The 23,881-nt window shown below is 41.1% G+C and overlaps 1 protein-coding gene across 11 annotated transcripts in view; it reads right to left on the reverse strand.

The window, feature by feature from the left end:
• The window catches only part of PLXNB2 (plexin B2), a 351,000-nt gene that overhangs the window by 258,810 nt on the left and 68,309 nt on the right, over window positions 1-23,881 (reverse strand). For 4 of the 11 annotated variants that reach the window (XM_075928258.2, XM_014573394.4, XM_075928302.2 and 1 more), the window contains exon 2: window positions 17,844-18,022. The exons of the other annotated variants lie outside the window; for them this stretch is intronic. The gene's annotated coding sequence lies outside the window, so the exon portion shown is untranslated. The remainder of the gene's footprint in view (window positions 1-17,843; window positions 18,023-23,881) is intronic. 11 annotated transcript variants of the gene reach the window in all.

The following is a 23,881-nucleotide window of genomic DNA, read 5'->3' on the forward strand; positions in this document are numbered from 1 at the left end:
GAGGAGAAAACTTCTACAAAAGCAGAGAGGATACAAACTATCAAACAAGTAAAATGACAGTTCATCCAGCAAATACCTTCCTAAGAAAAGGAAAGGAGTCATCACTTGTATCCCTAAAGAGGTTTCTCACATTTGACTCTCTCAACAGAAAGTTTATAAAAAGATGACTGGCTACAGGCAGAACCTTGCACCGCTAGGGGAAAGTGTGGGCATTTTACAAGAGAGGGCCATGCTATTTGGTGATGGTCAAATAAGTACCAATATGGGCTACTTTATACACAAGCTATGACTAAAAATACATCCACAACCCTCTGAGGCAGGGTGCTTTTGACAGGGATGATACAAAGCAGATAGGTTGAAGAATAAGGGCATGTTGGAATTAGGGGGTTGTTTCAGTGGGCACTCAGTTGTGGAATGCCTCACTGAAGATGACCACACTGAGTCTGAGCATGCTCTGGTATAAATCCAAGCACCACCTTTAATGAGACCATCCTTATAGCCTCTTCCCAGGACTGGACAACCACAAGTGAAAATACTATTGGGAGGATGATGCTGAAGAAAAAGGGAAACAATATCACAGCCCAAAAAAGAACCTCATTTAAGGTTCACTCTGTACTATTTTAAATTACTTCTGTAAATATAGTGTTCAACATTATGATAAGCCCTTTGGAAAAATCTTAGGCTGGAATAGATAGATTAGCATTTCAGAGATTGTGTGTGCAAGAAATTTGCTTTTAATGTATGTAAAAGCACTACATTCAGGAGAAATCTAGTCTGGCAGACTTAAATCCTTCCTTAACCACACCGATATTCCACAGGCAGCCAACAATAAGCACATTGAACCACTGTGTGGGAGCTGTCCATTTATCTTGAAAGGGAGGCAGCACAAGGAGATGTAGGCTTTGAGTATAGGTCAATGAAGTTTTCATCCTATGGACGCTTGCATATTTAACAAGAGGTTTTTCCAGAATCAGGGCTAAAAAAAGATCAACCGATCATAACTTTTCAGAAAGGGAAAATTCTTCAAAAAATAAAAATCTGCACATAATAAAATAAAATGTTTTATTTGACATTACATTCCATTTTGTTTTTTATAACCCAAAAGCTTTACTTTTCATATTTGATTTTGGGATTTAGGGTTTTTTTTTTTTGTTTTTGTTTTTTTTTAGGAGAAGAAAAAAAAATTCTACCTTTCTTCCCACTGGAAAGAAAGAGAAGGAAATAAAGGTGCAAGAGCAGGGAGAAATGCCAATTTCCACACCTGTTACTGTTTACAGCTTCTTCCAAATATAGTCACAGAATATAGGAGAGTGTAAGTTTCCCTTCCATTGTATCATATTTTATACCTTAGCATGCATTTTTGAACCTGAAGCCCTGAGAATTTATTATTATTATTCCTTTGATTTGCTAACACTGCCTCAATATTTACACAGTTGGTGTTAAGAAAATATTCATTAAAATAATTTACTTTAATGTAATCTTCTTCCTTTACTTCCTCTCCAGTAAAAACACATGGGACTGCTGAGCGTGATAAGAAATTCTACTGATATGATCATCACGAAAAAGGTACTGATCAAATGAAGTAGGTCAGATTGATCCTCTCTAGTACTGCACACTCTGATCCAGCAAGATTTTATTCATTTGATTTTAGTTACCCACTTATCATGGGTGTGGCCAAGTTTCCTGCAGTCTCAAAATTTGTTTATAGCCACCATTCCTGGCTCCTAGTGTTCTGTGCTGCTATCTAATTTACCTCCTAAATGTCTTCTAAGAACCCAATAAACAGAGGAAGTGTTGGCAATGCTGCTTAATAATTACCTCCAATGTTTGGCAAATGCTGTGGTTCAGCAGCTGTCAGGTCCCGAGGGTGCTGACTAGAGAGGTTCAACCTGTAATTTTAAGTTGTGCAAAACAAGCCCTGCCACAGCTTACATTTGAGAGAGAAGAAACTGTGACAAAAGTTACTCAAGAAAACCACACACACACCCCCCCCCCACCTGCTAAAAAAGAAAACAAGCATCAAAACAGAATGGCCTGCACTCTTCCTTGTCTCGCCATTGTACACAATATTCTTCACAGTTGTATTAGTACTTAAATTATTAAAAATTCAACTAGCCTGAGAGGACTGCCTTTTGCTAAAAAGTCTTCCAACTCCAATAAGGCCTGCTGAGGCTGGGAATACCAACTGTTCCTGGGTGCAATCGGATGAAGCAGTGGAGAGCCTCTAGCTCTGGAATGCTCTTCCTCTCACTGAATGCCCGAGTACATCTGTGGTATTCTCTGTGGGAGACTCATGGCTTGCTTGCTTTCCAAACTTGTGGGGGTTGGGAATGGATCGTTGGAGGTCAGGCGTAAAATAAATGGATACACAATCATGTAATGTAGGCATATATGTTTTGTTGGGTGAGCAGAGATCTTCAAGTATGACAAAAAATGAGTGCTGAAGTCTTGGCACAGAAAAACAACTGGTTCATAAGCATAGAGCAGGTATCAAAAAATGAAGAGTAACGTTAGTTCAAATCAAACCCCCTGGTTCGAACTAACGCAGCCCGGAGCGCACTTCCTGGTTCGAATCATTGGCTATTGGAATAGCGTGCGGGCGAAATTATGCTAATGAAGCGCGGGATATTTAAATCCCCGCTTCATTAGCAGTTTCAGTCGCCTACATTTGCATCTGTATTTCGAATTAGGGGGCAAGTGTAGATGTACCCTGACAGATGAAAGTAGTGGAATGCGATGCTGGAACAGGAGAAAGATGGGTAATATTTTTAATCCTTTCATTTTAAAGCCCAAACAGCTCCTGTTGCTTTAAAAAAAAGCCACACAAATACTTTCTTTAAATGTTTGGTTTGCATGAAGCTGGATAAAGTGACTTTAAATGTTCCACAACTAAGCAAAGAAGGTTTTGTATTTTTTTCCCCAAATAGGGAGTATGTTAGGGAAAAGTAAGATTCTCCAATTATACTCTCATGTCATTCTCTACTCCACAAGCTAGTGTAAGCTAATTGGAGTTGGGCTCATTTCATCTTTTTTATATTGTTTAAAAATTATTTGTGGTTTAGGATATACCATTTTAATACTGATACAACACTTCATGAGGTCAGACAGACATGGTTATAGGAATTCACTCTGTATACAGACTCTGAATTAAAAGGATTTTGATAGAACCGTAGAAAGCAGCCTCTCTGTTAAGTGCATAGATCATTTGAGTCACCTTTGGTAACATACTGCAGTCACCATTTCAACATAAAATGCTGAAACATTTCAACTAAATGCATGCAGCCTCTAAACCAGCTTTTCCCACCTCAGCAGGCACACAAGATTCCCATTAACAATGAATAGGAATTAGGAGCCAGTTCTCCCCTTGATATGTTCCTTACAGACAGAAGTTTTATACAAGAAAAAATAACAACTTGGTTAGACTTTCAAGGAAGGCACATGGTATTCTAGTTATGATCACTAGATCATTTTTACCAACTGATCCAATAAGCGATTGCAATTTTTGTATCTAAGAGCCACATGTTCTCCTACTAAAAGAAGTTTTCAAAAAGAAATGTACCCAGAAGTAAAGTTTCATCCATATACATAGCTATGCAATTGCTAGGCAGCAACACATCAGAATCTAATATAGCAACACTAATCTTGAACAGAAATGGAATCATTAGCATAACATTTTTATTGAAGTTATGTCTGAAATGCTCTGTCAATGGATCAATCGCTATGGCTACTGTTCTTTTTACAGAGCTACATACATTTTAATATTGTGGTGTAGGTTTCAGATCAAGAACTGCCATTACTCCTCATATTATCTTGATCTTGAGCTAATCCTGTAAACACTGTTGATCGGAAGCTACTTTTGGTTGTTTTTTCTTTTAAAACAGTGTGGGGAAAGTCAATTGATATTTCCAGATTGTCTACAAGTTTAGATAGACCTAGCTACATCATTCAAATATTTGATGTATGTATGGGTGGGAGAGGATGAAACTCGTAGTCTCTGTCATTAAGCCAACCTAGCTTCAGGGGTAAACAGACCTAGGTCAAAGAAAGAACTTCCAGCTACCAAACTACCAACCTCTGGGGAGGTAGATTACCTACATCAGCAGAAAAGCCCTGTGTTTCCATATAGGAACCATCTCATTATGGTGCTAAAGCAGCATAGCAGCAGCACTGCCATTGTAGTGCCTTTAGCATAGATATATCCTGGGTTACTGTGAGAGTCTTCCCAGGCACGGAGACACTGAATCTCCTTTTCCATAGGTAGGGCCAACTAAGAGGCTTGTTCAGATACTGTTTGGGTCATCACATTATCCTGTGCATCTTTTACTCCTCTCCATCTACTACAAAGGTAATTATTCTTCAAGCTTTGGACCTGGAAATGCACCATGTGGCCTCAGAAGCAGACATCAATACCTCTCTCTGAGCCAATTTACCAAGGGTAGTCATTTATCATCAGTCCTCCTGGAGCACAACAGCTTCACATGCTTGTCTGAGAGAGATTACCAACCTTGCTCCCAACACAGGCCTATGGCCCTGCAATCTTGCAATTTATTAACAATCAAGGCTCAATATACATGAGAATTGTAAGGGACTTACTACTCATTGAGTCAAAAACACTAAGACAAGGAGATGTGTTCTGACTGAGTACTATTACTCAAACTCAAATATACCACACCTAATCTCTTTCTGCAACTAGATTATTTCAAATGTACTAATTTAATGGTATTTACGGACTACTGGCTCCAATATACATACTGAATGCTCAATGTACATAGGAATTAGAGGCTGAATGCCCAAAAGAGTAGGCTCCCAATTTAATTTAAATGAAAATGAGCCTAAAAATGTTGAGAATCAATGAATGTTAGGCTTTACATTTAGTCTGTAAGATGCTGCAGTGCCATTTTTGTTGGTTTTGAGCAGTCAGCCCTAGATGTCTTCTCTGTGCTGAATCCATGAGCAACTGTGGGGTGTTTACATGCATATGCCTATCCTTCCCTACCTCCCTTGCAGGACTCAAATCACATGGCTGTCACTTAGCATAGGATTCCTTTGTAGTACACAATGTGTCAAGACGGGATAATAAATAAGTCAAATAACTCTACTGGCATTGATGAATGCAAGAGGAAGTTCTCTCTGATAAAGGTAGGGTGTAATCTGTTTACACAGCTTGGGATCCAAGCTGAAAATAAATCAACAGTAGGTGTATATCTGCTGTTGGCTAATAGTTGGTTAATTTCATTTGGAAAAAATCCAAAGCGGTGGATATGAGGGAGAGAAATGTCCCTAAGAAAATGTGTATTGTTTCAAAATCCCTGGAATCATTTTGCTCATAAAAATCAGTGCAGGACATTCAGCACAGAAGGATGTTTTAATTAATTTGTCCTTTATTTATATCTATGAAATCTGTAGCAGTTGTTGGTAATGATACATTCGGGCAAATCTTTGAACCTGGAAGTATCAAAAGTATAGCACGGTAAATTAAATTAATATTTATTAAAAGAGTGAACTTTGAACATTTCTGCAGAATGCCCACAAATCCCACAGCCCCAACATACATTCTTTAGTTAGTTTCCAAATTTGTATTAAAGTCAGCATTTACATTTGCTTTGTAACAACATTCTTAAACATTTATATTGCAGCATTGTATTGTATCCATGTCAGTTTTGGATCCCCGCTGAACTTAGTCCACCAAGAACCAAAAATTGACAACTTACATTTTAAAAGCCTTAATTTACCAACTCCTCCAAGGGACACACACAAAAAATGAAATTAATGTATGGGGGGTGGAGGGGTAGGGGGAGAAGAGACCAATAACTTAATACATACAAAACACTGGAAAATGTGTCAAATTTTACTTATTACATTTTTTGCAAAGAAAGACTGATAGAACAATATATTTCTGAATCTGCATTTGTAATGCTGGGTCACAATCCTTTCAGGGCCTGAGAAGTTAGCATAGTCAGAGAGAAAGAACATTCAACACATGGGGCAGGGGAGGTAGCAAACATGTTAAGTGTGTGAAATTTCACTGCCCTTCCTGGCCTGTCAACCAACAATAGCAAAGCAGCTTTGTCAAACACAAGAAGGAGTAGGAGAACTTCCACTGAAGTCCATGTTTCATGTTGGTAGAGATGTCACATGCTTTAGAGGCATTTAATTGAGGCCTTCTTGAAGGTTATATGGTGGCAGGCGTGCCTCATGCTGTTTAGTTGCCCAAGTCTATAGATATATATAGCTGCTGGGTACATTGTTCAAGTTATTTGGACCATGGGAAGGATATGAATCCACAAGGCTTATGCTTAAGGTTCACATGAGTGACTGAACAGCATTTAAGAAACGTGAAACTTATTTCTGGAAAAGAAAGTACAAATCAAACTCCAAAAACTCCCCATTGTACATTCTGGGCAGCCTAACAGTGTTCTTGGTAAGCTGTGCATTTGTGCAGCCACTCAGGAAAGATTCCAGTGCTCTCCAGCTGATTAGCAGAACACTCAGAGCTCAGTTGGTGTTTCTCCTGGTGACGCACATTGGTACATACCTCAGTCTGTATAACAAAATTTATTCCACAGATGGATGGGAAAAAAATCCATACATGAATTGTAAAGATTAGAAGGAATATTGCAGCCTACCAAGTATTCTCTCTCCTTGGGAATACATTAGCCTCCTGGCAAAGTTTAATTAAATATGAAGCATGATTTTGGCCACAGACACAAATGATTAAAAATAATTGTGTGTTTATGCTAAAAGCCCCATATTGTTAGTTGACAATCTTCTCAAAAGTATGAAGGGCATCGTTAGTTTTCTGTGGACATATGTTTTACATTTTGGCTATTGTGGTTCTAAAAGACAACCCGCTCTTGCTGCTGCTAGTATAGTATAAATTATAGGCTTGGTTTTGGTAGTATTGAGGTATTATCCCTCCAGTCTAAGACTGTTATGGGAAAGCATATATTTTGGGCTTCACAAGAACTCAAACCTCCCCAAACCAGTAATGTACCACCAAAATTCTCTGAATATTTATTTAACATAAAAGCATGGGGATGGGGGACAGACATACCAAAATTACTGATTCTATATATAGCAACAATATTGAGCTTGGTGTTTTCCCTCCTCCTTCCATGCTTGATTTTCACATATGGCTGCTTCAAATGAAAGCATTGTTTTCCCAATGCACTGTTTTCCTTCTGTAGAGTCAGACATTCATTTTCAATGAAAGGGGGAAAAAGCTGCAATTTTCTCTAGGTAGCAGACAACACAATTATCCCTGCTTCCTTGCAGAATCAGCAATCTTGCAAAAGACGGGCTATAAAGTTCCCCAGTTTCCCCGGAGGCACATTTTTTTTACTGTGATCTATGTGGTTTTGCTTTCCCTGGCTTGTGAACCTCAGTTTGAGATACTACAGTCTTCATCAGTGAATCGTGAAAGTAGTTCACTCCCTCTGGGGTATCTGGCATTGGCCATTGTTGGAAGACAGAATACTGGGCTAGATGGATCTTTTGGTGTGACCCCTGCATGGCTATTCTTATGTCTATAAGATGTAAGAGACCCATAAATGAGCAGTTTATTCTTAACGTAGAAAGAAAGACACTCAGATTTTATACATACATGCAAAGAAAATTAGGTATATAAATAGGCAAATTGTTTAATAATGTTTATCACGCACAAAATATTAGATACTGTATTTGTACATGGAAATATTAGTGTAAAATAGTAATGTTGCACAGCCAAAATGAAAGTCAGGGATGAAAATATTTAAGGTGCCTACAGCAACAACAACATTACCAGGTTGTAGATTTTGTGTACTTTGCCAGAAATCTACATATTCACAACTTAATAGTAATAAATTCAACTACATGTTTGGTTGTTGAGCCTCCAAACATTTATAGATGGTTTGGGAAAATTCTAGGCTAAATCAGACCTCAAGGGACATGTACCAATACAACTAAATGAGTTTAATAATTTCAATCATGAGTGATTCTAATCCATGTATGGCGGGAGGAGGCGGCAGAATCAGTGCCTCAATTATTAGACACCAGGTTTAGGAAATAAAGGAGCTCATTTGCAACTTTCTATTGCTGTACTGAATGCACAGTGATAATACCAAGGCTATCAAATTCATAACTATGAAAAATGCCTCATGGACTATGAAATGTGGTCTCCCATGATATCTGGCCTTCTGTGTGCTTTTACCATGTACTATACCAATTTCATGGAGGAGACCAGTATTTCCCAAATTGGGGGTTATGACCTGCAGGTTGGGGGCAGGGGGAGGGTTCTAATTTTATTTTGGGTAGAAGTCACAGTATTGCCACTGTTACTCCTGCGCTGAGTGACCTTCACAGCTGGGTTACCAGCCATCAGCCTCTGCTCTCCAGCTGCTCAGTTCTGAAGGCTACACCACTACCAGCAGCCGCAGCATGGAAGTAAGGAGAACAGTGCCGCAACTCACCCCCCAGAATAACTCTGGGAGCCCTGAATAATGCCTTTTTTAATCAGGACCTCTACAATTACAACACTGTGAAATTTCACATTTGAATAGCTGAAAAAAAATAAAATCTACAATTTTAAAAAGCCAATTACCATGAAATGGACCAAAATGGACTATGAATTTGATAGGGCCCTAGCCATAAGATAAGAAACATAGCAATGAAGAGTATGAAGTGCATCTTCTACTCCATACAACTCAAGTGATTTGTCAAAAAAAAAAAAAAAAATCACAATTTAATTTTTTTTAAATCACTATTTTGCAGATTCTAAAACTTGAGTCAAACTTTAAAAAAGCTGGGGCACCTATGCTATGAAAATCAGTTTGCCACTTCTGAAAGTTTAGAAGTGATTGTACTTCCTTGGCTACTACTTTGTTCAATTTCAGCTTAGTTTCCACACACTTTATGTGCTTTCCTCTGTAAAGGTAGTACAGGCTGCGACTACAGTTTCATGTCATTTGTGAGGAAAGCAAGGCCATTTCTTTTTTTCTGTTTCTGCTCTGACTGGCAGACTGACTGGCAGGTCTGTCTAAGTACACAGTATTTTAAGTGGCGATCAGCAGCTTGTGTGTTGTAAGTAATTAAATTTGCTTTACACTTGTCTGGGCAGTAAGTAATTAAATTTCACTTGTCCAGACTGAGATTTTCACTGTCCTGGATTGCCTGACAATTGGATTTCTCTCAGACTGGTTTGTTACCAAGCAAACATTGTAAAATTATCAGTACTAGTCCTGCTGGAATTCTACAACAATAGTAGAATGTTAAGAGGATTAAAGTGTGTGTTTAAGCTACTGATGCACTTAGGTGATTGAATGAACAAAAAAGTTAAAATACATAAACAATTTTTATGTAAATTCTACAATACGTACTGATTTTCTCATCTTGGAAACAAGTAGTAAAACAATACTCTAGTTTTATTATTAAACTGGGCCCAAATTGATAAATTCACATCAGGAATATTTCCTAGATATGAATTTATATATAAATTTCTCTATTGTTTGAGATCATATTTAGTGTGTCTAAGTGAGAGAGGAGTCAGACAGAATTTGGCTAATTCACATTAAATACCACAAAAACATTTATAGTGCTTATTTGCTAACACAAATAAAGGATTACTGCATTTACCAAGTATAGACTAAGTTCCAGTATTGATACATCTTAGAACACTAATAAATGTTTATAACTCTTCCAATACTTATTACAAGCATCTCCGTATGAAAAGCAGCTCTGTCTACAGTGAGAGTCATCCACAGTAAAAGTAGGGCTACATCATGGATCAGCCTTACAGCCATTTCTATATGTGATTATATTGACCACTTGGCAGAGGAGATAGGGGAGAGGCTCTATGGAGCATGCTTTTTGCTGATGACATGTTGTACCATGATGGTAAACAGGCATTGGAAAGTGAACTACAACTATAGAGAGCAGCACTGCAAGAAAATTGATTTATGAATCAGCTGACGAGAGACAGAATACATGTAGTAGTGTTTCACTGAGATGGACAACAAAAAGCCAGTAAAACTAGTCAGTGAAACAAGGTAAATACCTCAGCCATGCTGGGAATGTGAACCGGGATGTTGGGAGTCGCATAAAGAGAACTATGTTTAAATAGAGTGAATTCATTATGGTAAAAGTATGCTACGTAAATTAAAAGAGCAAAGCTTGTATCATCATGATTAGGTTGGCCATGACATATGCATTGGACTGTTCACCAGTGAAGAAAAGAGAACTACTTCAGACTATTAAAATTAAAATGTTCAGGCAGAGGCTGGATAAGAGTTGATAGGTTATACAACAAAACGGCATGAACCATGATTCATGTAGCTCCCCTCATGGAAAGCTGAGGGAATACTGACTAACATAGCTGGATCATGAGAGACAATGAGATGTGGGCTATGCCAGTCAGAGACCACATGAACTAGTGACAATGACAAAGGCCATGAGAAAGACCAAGAAAAAGATGGGTTTAGATGTTGACAGAGGATGAGAAGTAGGTTGGTAGCTGTCTGGAAGATGCACAGACAAGAATGCTTGAAGATGAACAAGAACTTCTGACCCTGACTGACAGAACAAGGTGAAGAAGAAGAAGAAGAAGAAGAAGGGGAAAAAAAACAATATAATGCCTACATAACTCAAATCTTAGCTAAGAAGTACAGAGATGTCCATTTTTTCAGTCTGAACTATGGTGCGAGGATTAGTTAAATGTTTATTTCCTAGGCTATGTCTAGACTGCAAGCCTCTTTCGAAAGAGGCTCTTTCGAGAGCATCTTTTGAAAGAGCCTCTTTAGAAAGAGAGCGTCTAGACTGCACGGAGAAATTTCGAAAAAGCGGCTTGCTTTTTCGAAAGAAAGCATCCAGTGAGTCTGGATGCTCTCTTTTGAAGAAGCCCTATTTACATTGAAGAATGCCTTCTTTCGAAAGAGGAACTTTCGAAAGAAGGCGTTCTTCCTCGTAAATTGAGGTTTACCGCCATCGAAAGAAAAGCCACGTTCTTTCGAATTAATTTCGAAAGAACGCGGCTTGAGTCTGGACGCAGGGGAAGTTTTTTCAGGAAAAGGCTACTTTTCCCGAAAAAAACCCTGAGTCTGGACACAGCCCTAGTGTCTACGTAAATTGACTTTAAATTAGCATTTAAGCCTTCGCTGCTATTTCTGGAGACCCCTGAGTCCTTAAGGTACACACAAGATGTACTCCCTCACCCGCATTTCCCTTGACAGACATCTCATATCAATTTTTAGGGATGACACATGAAATAGGTATTTAGAGAACCTGATTTGCATTGCTGGATTTTCTTTCTGCAATTAGACAACTGTTACTAGATGAATGCTGAACTAGGGGATTTTCCTGACTTATTTGGAGAAAGGTCTTCAAACTTTTTCAAGTTTTTGTAATTATGCATATGCCCCTGAGAAGTCTTCCCGTCACTATTTATGAGACTTAGGATTGGTCTCCACTGGGAACTTCCTAATTACCTCTCGCAGTAGTGTGAAAAATCCACACCCTTGAGAAATAAGAGCTATGCTGACCTAGCTCCCAGCACAGACAATGCTAGGTCAATGGAACAATTCTCTCATCAACCTAGCTACTGCCTCTCAGGTGTACATATATTGCCTAAAATGACAGAAGAATCCCTCCCCCTCCTTTAGTGTCGGTAGTGTCTACTATAGCAAAACATGTGGCACTGTACACCTATGTTTTTTGTCAAAAGCGTGAATTCAGACTGATTTAGTTATAGCACCCCTGGCATGGGCACTCTTAAAATTATGTTAAAATTATTTCAATTAAGCTTAAATCATGTAGAAACACAATGAAGATAAACAAATGAAACAAGGTCCACACAGGGTTTTGCAAGTAAGTATGTAGACAAAGCTTAGGTTTGAGGAGACAGGAGTACAGCAAATACATGGGGGACTTGGGGGAGAGAGGGAGGGGTAGAGACAGAGGGGAGCCTTTAAATATCTTGCTACTCCTCTGAAAGTATTAAAACTAGCCCCAGTAGTCAGTTGGAACAGATTAATGACCTGGCAACACACTTCCCAAAGATATGCATGTTGCATTAAGTCTTAAGATATTTTGAGTTAGAATCTGAAAGTATCAGTCAAAACATAGCTTTAGTGATCATGCAGAATAAGTAGGAAAGACAATATTCAAAAGACAAATTAAGTGAAATTTACAAAAGTAACATTCACATTCATGTATGAGAAATGTCATGCCCAAAGGATAGAGTGGGTGGACAGAGAGGAGGAAGGAGTGAATGAATATGCAAAACTCCTTTCCTATTTCTACTTTCCGAATCCATTTTTGAAAATTTAATAATTTGTTTAGCACAGGATTATCTTTGTCTGAAGTGTGATCACATATGAAAATCAAATTCTGAACAGGAGAATAACATTTCTAAGCATTCTGTTAGTATGTTTTTGTCTTCAGATTGTATGAAAATCTTAAGTACACCTATGAAATTCTTATGACCAAATCCTATGATGGTACAGTAAAATTCATCTAGTGCCTCATCATACCAATTACTGAAGCCATTTTATTTTTTGTTTTTACAGTCAACATAATGCTTGTGAATGGTGCCAGCTAACTCCTGAAAAGTAGGCTCTTTTATTTATTCCCACAATAAATCCACAAATAGAACCGACTGATGTTTAGGGAAACATCTAGCACTGTTAAATGTCAACAAGTATTCAAGATGAATTACTGCAGGTTTACCAGATAATTATCATCTTACTGAATCTAAGGGCTCATCTAGACTATGCTGAAGTTTCGAAAGAGGATATGCAAATTCTGTGGGATGTGGTTTTTTCAGCAAATCCCCCCCTTTTTGAAAAGCCGCGTAAACCTCATTTTTTGAAGAAAGAAGATATGTAAATTCCCGTGGAATTCGCATATCCTCTTTCAAAACTTCAGCGTAGTCTAGATATCGCCTAAGTGTTCCTAGAAGTACCAATGCATTGTAAACGAAGTCAATTTGGACTATAAAAATGAATGTTAACTTTACATCCAGTAAAAATAATCAATCTTTATTGGATTTCAAATATGAACATGGCATTTTGCCCTACAGTACAGGATGCACCACTAAAAATCAGGACTCTGGTCTGGCAAGTGGGCACTGCGGGGGGGTGGGGAAGGATCCTCGTGTGCTGCAGGGAGGGCGAAGAGCCCAGCATGTGGCCCAGCTGGGCTGTGGATGGGGGCAAGGGCGGATATAGGGCAGGGCGAACGGGGCGGCCGCCCCGGGCCCCGCGCTTAAAAAAGCCCCGCGCATGTGCCGTGGCAAAGGGGGGGCCCCGCGGAGTTATACTGCCCGGGGCCCCGAAAAACAGTCATCTGCCCCTAGATGAGACACACAGACGCCCAGCCACACAGCTCAGCTTGGCTTCCTGGGGAAGCCCGGTGTGGAGGCATTGCAGGGGTTAGGGCCGACAGCAGGAGGGCCAGAAATCACCTCTCTGGTCTAGCAAAATCCCTCATCCAGGTCCAGTCAGGCCCTGAGGATGCCGGACCAGGGAGGGCCAACATGTATTGAAACATGGTCCATCTATTTGTTATGGATCACCAAATACGAAAACAAAGAAATAAACATTGAAATGGGACACTGCTGTCATGTTTGTTCCTAGAAGATCATATACATTTGCAACTGTTATATTAGTATCTTTCATGAGGTCTGTGCTTGGCTAGACAGCCTTCAATCTGGATAATATAAGGTCAGCCAAGGTTACCAATTCTACTTATTGGATTACATTCAGCTAGCATTCCATGCTGCAACTGGTTTCCAGGTGTCATCAAAAAATTGAAATCCATAAAACTGAAGAACACCGTCTCTCGTCACAGTGTTTGAACATTTATTTGATGTTCAAACACTGTGATATGTGTGTCTATTTCAATCTGCAGCGTTCTGCATGAAATACGCACAATTAAAAACATGTATATGGAATCATAAATATCACTGCTTGTAAATGACTGGTTTCTTCCAATGTGTAGCAAAGGCCTTGGTCCTCACTGAGTGGAAAGTATGACAAGTCTGAAAAACAACTACATTTACAAAGTTCAAATATCTGAACATTTTAATTTGCAAGGCAAAAACCTCACATCCATCTCTCATCATGTTCTTTAAACAGAGCTCTTCAAATAAGAAGCCTACTACCCTCCAACTCTCTCACTCAGAGGTGTGAAAAAATACACACCACTTTCCGCACAGCAAGTTCAGTGTAAATGGGTTCCTGGTGCTTGGTGGGTAGCTCTCAGCACTGGTAAACCCCTCCACAAGGGGAGTAGCTTAAAACAACAAACAACAATGTGTTGAGAGCTCTCTCCCAGAACTCTTGCCATGGATACACTTTCACTGCACTTTAATTTTACAAATGTAGACAAAGCCTCAGAATCTAGTCATATTGTCAAGACAAAATGAAGGGCCCTCTGCTGTGCAGAAATTATATGGAATATTTGAACTATATGTCCCAACTTTCCATGAGCAAAGAGATGTTCATTTTTAAATTACTTCTTCAGTGAAATATTTGTTCGGCATTAACCAAGGTGGAATTTATTTTAAAAAGCACTAGCCCAGTGAGAAACCTTGACACTCAATCCTATTACCCTTAATTTATGCTTGTTAATTCAGTGTTTGGAGCAGAGAAATTGATTTTAATTCATTTAACAAAACCCCAAAAGACTAGACTGTTCTAGGGCTAACAAACGTGTCAAAGGGCTTTTTTGTTTTGTTTTAAACCAGTCCTATTTCCCCTCCAGCTGGGAATAAAGATTCTTCCTCTCTCAACCCACCCCCATTAATACAAGACAATCATTCTCTGACTTTCATGTTTGAAGTTTCCAGTGATCTCAACGTCTTTTTCTGCACACATTCCTTCTTAGTATTTAAAATAACAAAATTAAAAGGAAGAGAGACTTCTTCTAAGAATATTAATTTATATTTGACTAAAGCTGAGAAAAATTCAACTGCAAGTTTGATACAGAATGCACATGCACACACAAAACTATATAACGTGCTGCTTTATTTGAAATATATTTCAGTGAGAATCCTTACAGATAACTTCAATACACAGCTGCAAAATATATATCCCTCTGAAGGGCTCATTTGTCTCGGGTGCTGTAAATTGTACTAAGTGATAAATAGTGACAAAATAAACAGTTCTAAACAGAGATTCTAACCTGGAATCCCAGTCAAAGTGGTTATTGAAAGGAAACTGCACTCCCACTGTATACACAGTGGATAGGGATAAACAAGGGAGTGCGGTGAATAGGGATAAACGAGGTCCAAAATATTAGAACAATCAGGCAGGAGCATCAGGAATGGCTCCATTTTAAAAAGGTAGGTCTCTGAAGGTTAGAGAACAGCCTTGTCTTCAAAGCCTGTTGCTTCCTGCCTCCATTTCAGAAGGCTCTTACTAAAGCTGGCAAGGTAGTAACAAAGGTGCCTCCTGCCATCGGCATCAACAATATAACAGACATCAGAATTCTGCTTATAACCCAAGTCTGTAGCAAGTATAGATAGTTTTACACCATTTCCAAACCTCTCCTTTCAGAATGGAATAGCTGCCCTAGTTCAATCCAACATTACCTTGCAAAGCATAAATATTATATGAAGAGGAGCTGAAATGTTTCATTGATTAAAAGAAAAGTCACACAGTGAGCTGGTCACATTTCAAGATATAAGTTGTCTCCTGTCTGGCTAGAACTCAAAAACCAGTCCTCTAACTATGGGTATATTTAAATGTTATTTGTCAGAATAGAAGCTATTTATCTGACATCAACTTGATAAACTTGAGGTCAGCTCTTGGTTAGAAAATGACCATTAGAAATCTTCCTGCTTAACAGGGAACTTGGAGAAAATAAAGTATCTAGAAGAGCTGTTAGATAGTGTGTAATTGAATAATTATGTACCCGCATCAAATTTTAGCCATTACACAAGTATTTGATAGTCTGTGGGTGTGAGGTCAGAAGCCAGTGTGCTCCTGGCTCCACTCCTGAGGATTCCCCTGACATCCTGTTCTGCTGCCTCTGTATCTGAGGCAGCAGCATGGGGCAGCAGGTGGGAACCAGTCCATAAGGGGAGCCGGGCCTGCCGTGAACAGAGGCTGCTCCAAGGCAGCAGCGTGGTGGAAGAAGGGGGGCAGGCAGACACCATGCTCATGGGGAGCTGGCTTTCAAGCTGACTCCTACCCCCTCCATGCCTCTGTGCTTCCCCACACGTATCAGCAGGTTCCCCACATGTAAAAGCTGTGGGTACCCCATGAGCATCAGCTCCTGCCTTCCCTCATCCCTGTGCTGATGCCTCTCTCATAGAAAGGCAGCAGTGGGGGAAGGGGGGTGGTTCCATGGGAGCCAATATGTGCAAGCATCTGGCTTGAAAGCTGACTTCCTGCCTGCTCCCTGGGGAAACAGAGGGGGGGAGAGGGGTGAGAAGTGCGGGGGGGTGGGAACAAAGGGCAAGCAGCTCCACAGGATCCAGTGCTTGTGCAGGGTCTGCTTAAAAGTCAGGTCCTCACCATCACAAGCTCCCTTCTCTCCCCCTTGCTGATGATACAGAGGCAGTGTGGAGGGGTGTTTGTGTGTTGTCAACAGAATTAACAGGTAAGTCCAGGGTTATCAGTTAATCATGTAGTCGTCTATACTGACATCCCTAGTATCTAGGCATCTAAAAAATAAGACTGTGTAGCTAATGGATACTTCTCGTATTTCTGCTGGTTCCTACTAGCATAAATTAAACCCTAAGATCCTTTCCATATTTTGCAACACTTTAGTTCTGAGAGGACACTCTGGAAGTAATTAATATCAAAGATCCTCACAAAAGAGAAGTTTGGAGAAAACATGAAGTGCTATCAATACAAAGCGTTTTGCAGAACCATCTCTCTTTCCATGAAAATCTCACAGGAGCGGTAGGGTTTGGCCTTTTGGGAGGTGGGAGACTACAGCTGGCTGGGTACACTATTATCCTGGAATAAAGAAATCCCTGTTCTGCCTGTTTGAAGTGATCTTGAATAATAGAGAGAAAGAGACAGATACAGAGAGAGATTATTCTTTGAGTACACTATAAACAAACATGCAACATAAAAACAATACAAAAAATAGAAAGCTATGTTTCATAGACTATTGCAACTTCTATCTACATACTGAGAAGAGGAATGAAAAACAGCTTCCGATAATAGTATGGGTACAACATTGTTGTGCTTGCCTAGCCACCCACATGATGGAAAATGGTCTGCCAGAGCTAGTACAACCAGACGGATGACAAAGACATAAATGAAGCCTTTTCAAACACACTGCATCCTTTTAGGCAAACCAAGGATTCTAATGGAAAACTGAAGGAGAGGGGTTGATCCATAATCAACTGTGTATGACCTATGCATGTCTTGTTTTTTCCCAGATGGTAAACTATATTTTTATTTATTTTATTTTAAAACAGTTTTACATCGCCTCTCTATTTAAAATATTCAAGGTGATTAACATTTTTTTAAAAAATACAAAATATAAAAAAGTAGAATAAAAGACCCCAAGAGGGGGACATAAAACCTACCAAGACACACCAAGAGGAGGGGCCACACAAACACAGACACCAATAAAAGCATAGGTAAAAAAAGGTGGCTTTAGGCTAGCACCTAAAGAATGCCAATGTTGTCACCAGGCAAATGTCCCAGGAAAAGGAATTCCATAGCTTGGGAGCAAAAGCTGAGAGGGTCCTTCTCTACATAGATATCAGCCTTATCTCCCTAAGTGGAGGAACATGGAGCAAAGCCTCCCATCCTGTCTGAATCTGCCTGGGGATTAAGATCAGCAAGAGACAGTCTTTCAAGTACCCCAGTCCCAAACTGGGGGGTGTAGTATGTTACTGGAAGACTTACCATAAGTATATATGGATTCAGTTCAACAGCAGAGCTCTTTGGGAACTAGCATCTAAAGTCTTGTCTTCATTACTAGCCAGATCAAAGGGGCAGTAATAAATCCAGTAGGAGCCAATTTGAGTCTTGTTCAGACAATAAATCAGTCGCCAATCACGCTCCTGTAGCTGCCAATACTCCACCTTAATGAGAAGCACAAGGAAAGTCAACTGCGGACAGAAGCACAAGGGTTGCTAGGATGTGAAGCAATGCACCGTGGGGCATTGGGACAGGCCCAGGATGCCATGCACCTCCCCACAAACATCTGTAGCAGAAGAGGAAAAGTGATCTGTGGGATAGTTGCTCAGAATCACCACTTTGAAAGGCGTTGAAAGTGCCACGAGAGCGGTCATGTTAATGTGCTGGCAGCTGAGAGCAGCATGGACACCCAATAGAATTTTTGCTTCTGTACTCAGTGAACAGCACTGTATCTGTCAGCAATATGCATCTGCCAGTGTAGACATAGCCTAAGAAGTCACTATGTGGCACCCAAATATCACCTTCACTTATATAGCGCATATGCTGACTTTATGGAAATATACACATACTCTGTACTCAAAGACAAGACCACCTCTTTAGTCCAGCACCTTTGGGACTTGACTGATTCAGAACCAGTCAATTTGTCAAACCATAGGAAGTCAATGTTGTCTAGAAGCATTATCAACATTTCCAATGCTCACAGGGTTCTTAGTTCTAATTTACCACTAAATGTCTTCTAAGTAATCACATAGAACACTGAGGGCCAGGACTAGTGGCTGTAAATAAATGTTATGCCCACACCCATGGAAACTAGACATCTGGTTAACTAAATCATGCTGGACTACGGAGGTTGCAAGACTAGAGCGGTTCAACCAGTATAAAGCTTCAATGGGAAACCTAAGCTAGTGAGTGGGCTGCATGAGTGGCCCTCCATCTCAGTGGGTTGGAAGACTGTTATAATCAAGACGGTCTTCTAGGATAGGGTAATTTTGCTGTGTTTGAGTACCTAGAATTTGCAGGGTGTGACAACTGAACCACAGCAGTGCGTTGACTGGAGGCAGAGGGAGCGAGTGCCTGGCTTTTGCACACAACATTGACTGTAATCAGCCCACACCTCACTTCACGTGCCCTTGCTTTATGTGCATATCGCTTCAGTAATGGTATGAAAAAAAAATGACACTGATGGAAACCAGGAGAATCTAGCAACCCTGTGCATAAGCAATGGCAAACAAAACATCCTGCAGGCCTCATTCGGCCCTCCGGCTGCAAGCTTCCCACCATTGCTACAAAGTGTGCTGAAAGCGAACAGAATATGGCTGCTACAGGTAACTTTTTAAGAAACCCTTTTCAATCTCTCTACATGGACAATGTATCCTATTATGCCGCAATCACAAAAATGCCTCCATGTTCAATCGTATCCAGAAGTTCCAATTTGGAATTCAGTTAGCAAAGACATATTCCCTCAACCACTCCCCTCTCTCCAAAAATATTGATTAGCACAAAATGTAACAGCAAATGAGATAGTTATGATAGAAAGTAAATTACATTTTCTGATCAAACACTGAGTCCTTAATGCTAGAAAACACAGCTGTTGAGCTCTACCTTAAGTCATGCAGCTGTGATGTTCAAGTAGTTTCAATTGGCCAAACCATCAAGCAGACTTTCACACCCTCTAATCATGATATTAAGTATCAAAAGCTTCTCAGGGTTTATAATCTACACAATTTCCCACTCACAGTGAAGAAACTCAGACGTTATTTGAAGTAGCTTTTACTGGCATTCCATATTAAAAAAAGAAAAAAGATTGCTTTTGCCTTGTGCCATATGATGTCACAAACTTGTCTCTTCACATGTTAAATGAAGTACAGGCAGTCCCCGAGTTACGCGGATCCGACTTATATCGGATCCGCAGATACGAACGGGAATTTTCTCGCCCCGGAGGACTGGAGCGGCGGGACGCCTGGTCCCACCGTCTGCCTCCTCCGGGGCGAGAAAAGCTGCTCCCCGTCTCCCTAGTCTGCTGCGGGAGCCAGCAGACCAGGGAGACGGGGAGCAAAGCGGCGCAGGACCCGGCCAGACCCGGCGCTTCCAGCTGATCTGGAAGCGGCGCAGGACCCGGGCCGGACCGCGGCGCTTCCAGCTGATCTGGAAGCGCAGCGGGTCCGGCCTGGGTCCTCCGCCGCTTTGCTCTGCGTCTCTCTGGTCTGCTGGGGGGGACGCAGCTAGTGCCCCCCTCAGCAGACCAGGGAGATGTGGAGCAAAGCCCGGGGCCTGTGGTAGAGCAGGTGGGGCGCTGCCGGTTGGTCCCACTGCACCGCTCCTTGGCGCTACTGGACCAACCCGGCAGCACCCCAGCTGCTCTGCCCCAGGTGTCCTGATTCAGCTGCTGATCAGTTTCAGCAGTGGCTGAATCAGGACGCCTGGGGCAGAGCAGCTGGGGTGCTGCTGGGTTGGTCCAGTAGCGCCGAGGAGCGGCCGCGCTACTGGACCAACCCAGCAGCACCCAAGCTGCTCTGCCCCAGGCGTCCCCAAGTTAGCCGCTGCTGAAACTGACCAGCGGCTGACTACAGGAAGCCTGAGGCAGAGTTGCTCTGCCCCGGGCTTCCTGGAATCAGCTGCTGATCAGTTTCAGCAGCAGCTGACTTGGGGACGCCTGGGGTTCTTAAGTTGATTCTGTATGTAAGTCAGAACTGGCGGTCAGTTTCAGCAGTGTCTGAATCTGGACGCCAGTTCCGACTTACATACAGATTCAACTTAAGAACAAACCTACAGTCCCTATCTTGTACGTAACCCGGGGACTGCCTGTAATACATACAACTTTGGACAGCGGAACACTTATTTTGAATTATCTTCACATATCAGAGTGACCAACCTACATAGAGAGTGAGGTAAATGACACATGCCAACACACGGAATAAGCTCAGCTCACTTCCAAGTGAACAACCACACAGACTAATATGCAGATTTTTGAAAGAGTGGTAGCAAAAGGAGACAACAGACCTGCAAATGAAGCATTGCACAACAGCCCTGGCAGAACCATCCTAGGGGGAAAAAACCGCACATGCAACAAGCTTCCCTAGAGCAACTTCACCTAAGTTAGGACTGGAAGGGTGGCAAATAAGATGAAAATCACAGAAAATGAACTTCCAGCAGACTACTACCACTCAGACATGAATCTGGACAAAGGAAGAAAGTAGAAATTGTTTACTATCACAGTCACAAACTGATTTGAAAGAGATACTTGCAAAGGTCAAGCTCACACTGACTGGTAACAAGGGCTATACATTTCTTCATTATAGATTGAGTATGACTCGTCCATAAAATGTGATTAAAGTTCAAGGGAAAAGTCCCTCCAGATAAGTCTCTGCAATGGAAACCTAATTAGGAAACTTCAGGTCAAGGGACTTGGAGGACACCAGCTACAATAATAGATTTCAGACAAATTTAAAGAATGTCAGTGCTTGGTAAGCAGAACTTAAGGTATAAAACCTAAAAGTATAGGAAGAGACAATTTTCCCATTAAGATACTTTGGAGGAAAAACAGATTCTAATTAGGTAGCATTCTCCCCCATCCCATAGAAACAAAGCACATTAACCAAAACAAGGCTGATTCTTCTAGGTGAAAGAAGCAGTCTCCAAAGGAACACAAATTGAGAAAGGAGAAAAGGGAACAATCCTTTTACACTCAATTGAGGGATAAGCATTATCTTGAGTCTCAAAGGGGAGCTACATAACTGAATTTATGTTCAACACTGGCAGAAGCCCCTGCAAACAAAACACATGAGATTCATGGTTAAGATCCTATAGGAAACTCAGCAATTCTGCAGAAAGGCATGAGAGGCTGGGAAGAGGCCTTTAGAATACAGACGTAGCAGACTACGTGCATGTCTTCACTATGGGCTGGATCAATGGGCAGTGATCAACTCAGCAGGGGTTGATTTAGCACGTCTAATACAGACACGGTAAGTCAACCACCAAGCATTCTCCCACCAACTCTGTTACTCCACTAAAACAAGAAGAGTAGGCAGAGTTGATGGAAGTGTGTGAGGTGTCAACTTACCACTATGAAGATTCCACTGTAAGCAGACCTAAGTACATCAACTTCCACTATGTTAATTCACATAACTGATGCTGAATCACATGGGACAATGGCCTATGGGTACTGTAGACAAGGCCTATTAGTCTCTGTATGAAGGAAATGCAAAGAAACAATGGCAAAAGACCATTCTGATATATTCTGACATACAAGGAACAACGAGGCAGCCAGACTTCCTCAGGCTATGATATCATTATATAAGCAGATTCAAGCCAGACCATTTGATTAAAACCGAAATGGAATATTCATGTAAAAACGGTAATGATCAGAGCTCACCAAACTGCGGTGAGCCCTGCTCGCCAGCCACGCTGTCCGATGATCTGTGCATGCAAAGCCGGTTCTTCTGGGTTGTAATCACTCAGCATGGGCAAGTAGATTGCATTATTTGTCGAGCCCTGGTAATGATAATGGTCAGGGCTCGCCGAACCGCTCGCCACGCTGGTCACCAGCCACGCTGTCTGGCGATCTGCACATGCGCAGATCGCCCGAACCCGGCTCTTCCGGGTTACAATCTACTCGCCATGGGCGAGCAGATTGTATAATTTGTCAAACCCTGATAATGGTGATTCATTAGAAGAGTGTTTCTCCTCGGAATCCACTGAAAACTTATCTTGACTCTAGCAGTCAATTCAATGGAATTCATGGAGATTAGGTCTGATTCATGGAGGCTAGGTCCATCAATGGCTATTCCTACCCTCTGTCAGAGGCTGGGAACGGGTGACAGGGGAGGGAATGACTCGGTGATTAACTGTACTATTCATTCCCTCTGGGGCACCTGGCATTGGCCACTGTCAGAAGGCAGGATACTGGGCAAATGGACCTTTGGTCTGACCCAGTTTGGTCATTCTTATGTTCCAAAGGAAAGATGCAATATTGAGCCTACAAACACAAAGCCTATAAACAGGTTTTCACACTCCTGAGAAACATACTATAATTTTTCAGTGTAGATTAGGCCTTATTCTAATTTTCCAGTTATGAAGACTGGATAAGGGCAGCAGCCGTGATACAAATGCACAAACACGCCTGAATGTCACTGTTTAAAAAAGCCACATTTACCGTCAAGCTCCACCACACACTGTCTTCCCTACAAATACTTCAAAGCAAACAGCAGCTGACAAAACGGTAAAATAAAATACTTGGGTTGTTAAAATGCATGTAGTTAAGTAACCGTGTAACCACTGAAATTTTCAGTGATTATATGCAGTGCCGCAGGAAGCTCAGCAGGAGCTAGTGCACATGGGGAGCAGGCTTTTAAGCCAGTTTGCTGCGCGTACCAGCTCTCACCTTTCCCCTTCCAGCATTGTTGCCACTGATATAGAGGCAGCAGTGTGGGGTAGCAGGCAGCTCTCCAGGAGCTGATGTGTGCAGGGAGCCTGTGTATAACCATGAATGTTAACTGATGAGCCCACGATTATACTTTCACGTCCCTACATTTGATTTTTATTTCAACTCCCCAACTTCAATAGGCGATCTGAGCATGCATTGGAGCAGACTACAATAACTTCTACAAGAAATCAGAAGATTCTTTTGGTGTGTGTTGGGGGGAGCGGAGGGGGTACTCACCTCCCTACTTTAAACTATGCAAGACCAGGATTTGTATCCTGGCATGGGAAAAGGAAAGGGGCATTGGACACTGAATCCAGTGTTATCTGCATGAGAGATTACCTTTTGCAAAATCCATCTATTAAAAATGTAGCTGGTGTACAGTATATTACCTCCAAAGCCCCTGTAAACAATGAGATGTTTGCATTTAAATGTATAGCATGAAAGACAGATTAATTCAGCTACTTTTAACAAGCCAGCCAGCCAGCCACTTGTTACACAAAAATTATTTCAGCTAACAGCTTTGATTCTAGTACCATACACGGGTATGTTGAAAGACTACTACATGTGTATCAGGGACCTTTGTGTGTATGGCTTTGATTAC

Source organism: Pelodiscus sinensis, chromosome 1, assembly GCF_052426305.1.
Source record: "Pelodiscus sinensis isolate ZL-2025 chromosome 1, ASM5242630v1, whole genome shotgun sequence".
Taxonomy (NCBI): Eukaryota; Metazoa; Chordata; order Testudines; family Trionychidae; genus Pelodiscus; species Pelodiscus sinensis.